Here is a 6,437-nt window from a genome sequence, read left to right on the forward strand (position 1 = left end):
AGGCAGAAACAGATGTGTCCAGATTTTCGGAGAGTTTAAATGTACTCAGATGGTGCAGCAGGTCTGTTACTACATGTACTACAATTACTGCTACTACTACTAGCACAAAATTGCTCCTCACGACAAGATGTAGCCAGTACGTAGTGTAAGGAGAAACGGAAACTATAGTAACAGGTTACAAGTACATGTAGCTTGAAGCTGTCGTGATGCCCACTTCTGGATTGTCGAAGCAATTGGCTCACCACAGCATTGATAAATTGCAAATAAATCTGCTGACTGAATGGTCTCGTTCTTTGTGGGCTCATCAGCTGAGCTCAGCCAAAAATTATCGGAATTTGCACCATTTTTAATGTGAGCTGTCAGTTGGAAAGAATGAGTGACAGTTGGCTAAGATATTAAGGATATAGCACACAACAGAAGTTATGAGCGGTGAGCAATTGGTGCAAATGTGAAACGTGATAAAGAACTCAAATGCTAATTTTCCTACCATCACAGAAGTGGAATTTAAGAAAATAAAAAACACACTAAGCAATAACCGTCGGAAATATACGAAATCGATCTGCTTTTCGGAATCTTTACTCATGTGTTCACAAATAATTTCGAAGCGAAAGCAGGGCGTGGGATCAGTTGATGCTGGTGTGGGCGAATTATTCAGGAGGTGAAAATCCTCTTTCCACGGGTAATTCCAATCAAACTGATGTTGCACACATCCAGTAAATATCTCTAGAGCTGTCCGCAGAACAACATTCGTAATGGATGTCTGGTACAGTTGACTGGGTGAAAGGTTCTCCAATGTTGATGCACTTACACAAAATATGTATCTCTTGACTCTAGCCTTCAGTCGCAGTTTCCGCCAGGCACACAGCTCCACTGCGATACTCGCGATCCAGTGACTAGGGCAACCTTTCGCAGTTACCTTCACTTCCATTTTTTTATATAGAATGCCATATCGTGAATGGAATGGAAAGCCTTCCTGTGCCCGCTGAAGTTCTCTGCATTAAAAAAAGATGAAATTCCGCTGCAGCACTAGAAAACTGAATGTTGAAAACTTTACATCGGGTTCTGCCAGAGTCACTTTCAGTATAATCATTCGTCGATAAATCATGACAAAAAATTATATTCACAGCCTGAATCGGCCTGCGGTAAGGATTCCAGGGCACTTTGGTGAGCAGAGTTAGGCTGAAATTTTCCATACTAGTTCCGGGTCATACAATATCACATTTACTTCGAAAGAAGTATTCAAAACTGTCTTGGAATGTCTCAATCTCTATCGCGGAGTTTTTCGTATCTGAGCTGATTATCACTGTCCTCCTTCAAGCGATCCTGATGAATATTGTTGATCACTAGGCAAAAAAGGTTTTTATAGGTGAAAACTAAGGTGAAACTAAGGGTGTAGTGTCCAACGTCACATCAAGTGAGAATTCAAGTCGCCAGGAAAGCGCGAGCTCCTACGCAGGGAGCAACATACAATTCCACAAGTTTCGCTCAAGTCGCACCAATCTCTTCTTCACAATGTTGTCCCCAGCGCGGGCTTGCGAATTAGATTGTTAGGAGACAACCGTCCTCGGCGCTTCTGTAAATCAAGGAGCGACACTGACTCTCGTTGCTATCTGGTCTTCACAAGGTGTACCCGCTGCATACTCTCTTCACCGTCCGTGATACCTTTTCAGCAGATGAGAAGCATACTTTACGCTGTCTTATCAACCGTATACAGTACCGATAAGAACCTCGGAACAGTTGTTCTCAATACTGCAGATTATGTAGCGGAAGGCTATAGAAAGTTGTTTGATTGCAAGTTCTTTAGATTTATGCCTACATCAGCCGAGAAATCAGCTAATGTTGACACCATTTCCTGAGCTCCACTTTCTTGAACAATCTTTACATAACATCGTGAAGAGTCATCACCCACGTCTCTCACCCAAAGATCTCAGAGCGTTATTTGCAAGATTTCCTTTTAAAACCCCAAAATTTTACATGCTCCAAAGTTGGGTGTTCGTTGTTTCGTGTCTTCGAGGCGAGCCTTGGCCGTCGTGTCCCTTGGTCATCAACTTGTCATAGGTGACATTCTAACTTGTGCAGTTCGCTGTGATGTTTAGCTAATTTTCGTCTAGAGGGCGCTCACAGTCTCCTTTCTTACGTTACTTCATAACTTAGAACATTCCAAAGTGGAATGCTGGTGGATTGCGCATTCCAGACGTGATGCAGCTAAGCAACAGGTCGTTGAATGTCGGTATCACATCAGTCAGTTTTGTGCTAATTTTTGCACATTTTAACTCAACAGTATCCTGCTTGTAGTCAATAGTGTTGGGCGAAACGGATAACTTGTGAACTTATGGTCCTTTGTTTTTAATTTCATTTCTTGCCTCTCCATCCGAATTAATGCGATGACGGATTGGTCTCGTTCTTTTTGGGCTCATCTGCACAGCACAAAGAGAATGAGACCAAAACTAACCGCAAAGGAGAAATATGTTTCCCAAAAGTTTAATTGAACTATGCCCGTACAGACCTAGCCAGAATTCCAAATCGATGATCACACTTGATCCTTTTCATTGCTTGTATCGTATTCGCGCACAATCCACACGAAAACCTGTTCCTAAGTGCACACGTCGCAAAAGCATACATTAAGTTCTAAGTTCACAAATTGGAGTTAAATTATAACTCCAACTTGTCGGTTGTCACTCAAAGAGAGATTGTGGAGAATGTCAAAGACTATTGAATACTTATAACTCAATAGGAAAAGAAAGAAGAGAAAATGAGATAAAATTAATATCCTCAAGTTTGAGGTACTCAAGCGCAACTGATGAGGGGTGAATTCCCCCAAACACTGTGTATTTAGAAAAGCGATCCTGTCAGCTTTTCTATTATTGTGTTCACATGGCAAGAAAAACGACACCGCTATGCTACGTAAGTTTCTACGTTAGGTGCTCAGTATTTCACTTAGGCTACGTAAGTCTCTACGTAAGGTGCTCGGTATAGATCTACCAACGGTTGGTAGCCGCGTGCTGTGCACGTGCACGGCAGACATTGTTCGGATGTGCATGCGCGAGGAACTTCCTCCTTTGGAACTGCTTCTTGTATGAGCTGTTTCGGATATTTCGTCTCCTAGATCCTGGCCTGGCTTATTTCGTTTCGGCGCTGCTGAGACCTCCTTTCGCGGAATATTACTCAATATCGACAGGTGAGTTGACCAGTTACCTTTGATTCTTTTGCTTGTGTTGACTCTTTCATTTACGAAAAGTTTGCTCATTTTGGGCGGAATGCAATAAATAATGGGAAAGCTGGCAGGATCTCTTTTCTAAATTTAGCTTTTCCGCTGCCGAGGCCCCCTTTTACGGAATACTCGATGACAGGTGATCTCTGAGTTGACCGGTTTCCTTCGATTCATTTGCTTCATGCTCATCCTTTCATTTACGGAAACGTGTGCTGATTTTATTCGGGTTTAGATCCATTTTTATCTCTTTGCCCTTGTCTACAGTGTGCGAAGAACGCGAGTTCACCTTCTTGACGGTAAGGCTTATGTTAGATGTGTTGTCGAAATACTCATATTCATTGTACATTGGTACGTTACAAGTAAGGCACTGGTCAGTGGCATACTATCGTTGGCAGTTCCCAATCTGGAGGGAAAGGTTCAAGGACCCATTGACCGAGTTTACAAAATAAATTCGCATATCAGGGAAAATCTCCATTGTGGAGAGGTTCAGTAAACTTGTATGATTAGATTTGTTTACTCGAGTCTGGGCTGTTTGATTTATTATTTGCGAGTTCCACCGAGATTGCACTGCCCCAAATGAAGTTTCGTGCCGCCAAGACAAGAATTACGATCTGCAATCTGTTTGTAGTACCTGCAAGAATGTGCTGTACATGTATCGTACTTTCTCTGTTGCTGTTTTCAGCTAAAGAAACGTTCAGTAGAGAGGTTCTGCAAAACGAAAATTCGAACGAAGTTTCGCGACAGTCATTGCGAAAGTGTGTACGAATTTTTGCACAAACTTTGCGTTCTGCACGTTTTCGTAGTTTGCGCGGGCCAAGTGCACGTACACCATGACCCGATCTCACGAAAGTGTGTACGACTGTTCATTTCGCGTTCCCTGCAAGTTTCGCGTCCAAAGTTGCGAAAGTTCGTGCGAAGTTTCGCACTTCAGGACGTGGAACGACTGTTTGTACGCATTTTCGTTTTGCAGAACCTCTCTAGTGACTCATTTGTTTCATACGAGACGAGTCAATGAGTTGGTGTGGCTTAGAATCTTTCGCTGTAGAAGAAATCTATTCGTATGTCTATTGGAGAAATAATTGTATTCACTGGTTATAAAATAGGTTAAGACAAACTCACAGAATAAATACCATCGGTCCCTTGGTGTTCGTCCTAAAGAGGTTCGACTGGATATCATTCATACTGACCAAAAAATGTCTACGATTCTATTATTATGGAGTGCCTTGTTTATCTCTCAGTACCTCCAACCATAGCCTTGCCCTTTTTATCCTCAGGATCAGTGTAGTTGTTGGAACGAGGTGTCGGACTCAGCAATGTATTTGTTTACATTTTAATACATGTTTATTGTTCCTCATTTGCTGTGTTGTTTTAGAAAATCGTGGACTAACAGTTCGAAGTCATTGAACTACTTCCAAAAGTTGTATCGACATCAACAGGGTTACGATTTCAGTGCAATATGGTGCAGGATGACCTTATCACGCTAACCCATGATTATAAACCATTATAAACACAGAATCAACAAAAACATCTGCGACACGCACCTGGTTACATTTCTCAAATAAATCTGATCGAGGGTGGGGAAATCTGAAATATCTGGAAGTCAAGACAATTTTATGACAGAGTCATGAAATTCTGCTACAGCAAAATGCACAGAATGACCTCCGTATAAAAAAGGTATCACCACGTTCCACCACTACTCACATGTATCCCCGCAGAAGAATATGCTAGTCCCATTTTCTGCAGGAAAAGGCTTGCACATCAATGCGTATAATACGGTATTGATATGATGTGAAGGCCATCATTTACATATTGATAGGGCATTTCATTGATTGGTGACAGAAAAAACAGAAGAAATTATAGCAATAAAAACTGCTTTATGGCAGTTTTCTAAAAAAAGTTATTGTGTTCTATTCCATGGACCCCGTCTAAAAAGTAAGAAATTAACGAAATGTGATAGCTGAAAATTAAAATTTCACACAAAACCTCACAATAATCACACACAGAATGAAAAGCTACATGTAGAAGACCTTTTCTCCTCGTGATCCTCTTTCCTATACATGCATGTTGCCAATTGTTCGTGGAGTACAAGTTTAGTGTTGAAAGCAGCATTTCAAGTGTTGTGATTATTGTGAGGTTATGTGTGAAATTTTAATTTTCAGCTGTCACATTTCGTTAATTTCTTACTTTTTAGACGGGGTCCATGGACTAGAACACAATAACTTTTTTTTGAAAACTGCCATAAAGCAGTTTTTATTGCTATAATTGAGCAGGGAGTGGTGCTTTCTTGCAGGTTTGCCGAGTCGAAGGTTCGATGGTCTTCTAGTGTGCTCTGGATGGCAGTCGTGAGTCAGTCAAGTGTCAAGTAAAGTCGGCGGAATAGCGCGAGCTCAAGTGTGGGGATCAACCTCTTTCTTACAAATCATCGCCGAACTCGCGGGAAATACCTGACCTTTGCGACCACCAGCACGTACCAACTGCAACTAACGTGTTACTTCCCGCCCTTGCGCAAAGCCAGCACGTGCTACCTCCAGCCTGATCGCCCGTTTTCCGTTTTCGTGTAAACGGTTCAAAACGATTTGCCGTACTTGCAAGTACTCGTGTAAACGGTTTGAAAACGATTCGAGGCCAGCCCGTTTTCGTTCCGTTTCGTTCCGTTCCGTTTCGTTTCGTCTCCGTGTAAACGCAGCCTAAAAGGATAATAGGTACTTGTACATGTACACCTGTTGAACCTCTCTACAGCTGGCTGCTGCCACACAGAATACGACAAGTACATTCGATTTGATGTGCTGTTCTCCAATATTGATCCACTTACATGTAATACCCAATTGTGCAGTGAAACCTCCAATTACGGTATATGCCAGGCGAATACTCGCTACCCTATGATCAGGGCACTCTATCGCAGTTATTTTCACACCCGCGTGGTTTCCATGTGATATAGAATAATAATTATTCTATTTCACATGGAAACCGCGCTTTTACAGTATTATAGTATTATAGTGATTGGGATGGAAATGCTCCCAGTGCGCGCCTGAAGTTTTCTGAATCGAAAGAGATACGGGCTCCCGCTGCTCTACTTGAAAACTGAATGTTGACAACAGGCAACCCATATGCGGTCAATTCGATTTTACCATAATCCTATGACGATAAGTCGGGACTAAAGTCAAAATTCACATTTACGCACGGCTTTTTCTCACTGAAAGGTTCCGAATTGAGCCAGAATTCCACG

The 6,437-nt window shown here is 42.0% G+C and overlaps 1 long non-coding RNA gene across 1 annotated transcript; it reads left to right on the forward strand.

Annotated features, from left to right (window-relative positions):
• The first annotated feature begins 3,073 nt into the window (after positions 1-3,073).
• Positions 3,074-4,683, forward strand: LOC135827509 (uncharacterized). Its single transcript, XR_010555472.1, has 3 exons — positions 3,074-3,178; positions 3,476-3,507; positions 4,584-4,683. It is a non-coding gene; the product is annotated as an uncharacterized LOC135827509 (long non-coding RNA).
• The last annotated feature ends 1,754 nt before the right edge of the window (positions 4,684-6,437 follow it).

This window comes from Sycon ciliatum, chromosome 11, assembly GCF_964019385.1.
Source record: "Sycon ciliatum chromosome 11, ocSycCili1.1, whole genome shotgun sequence".
NCBI classification, from domain to species: Eukaryota; Metazoa; Porifera; class Calcarea; order Leucosolenida; family Sycettidae; genus Sycon; species Sycon ciliatum.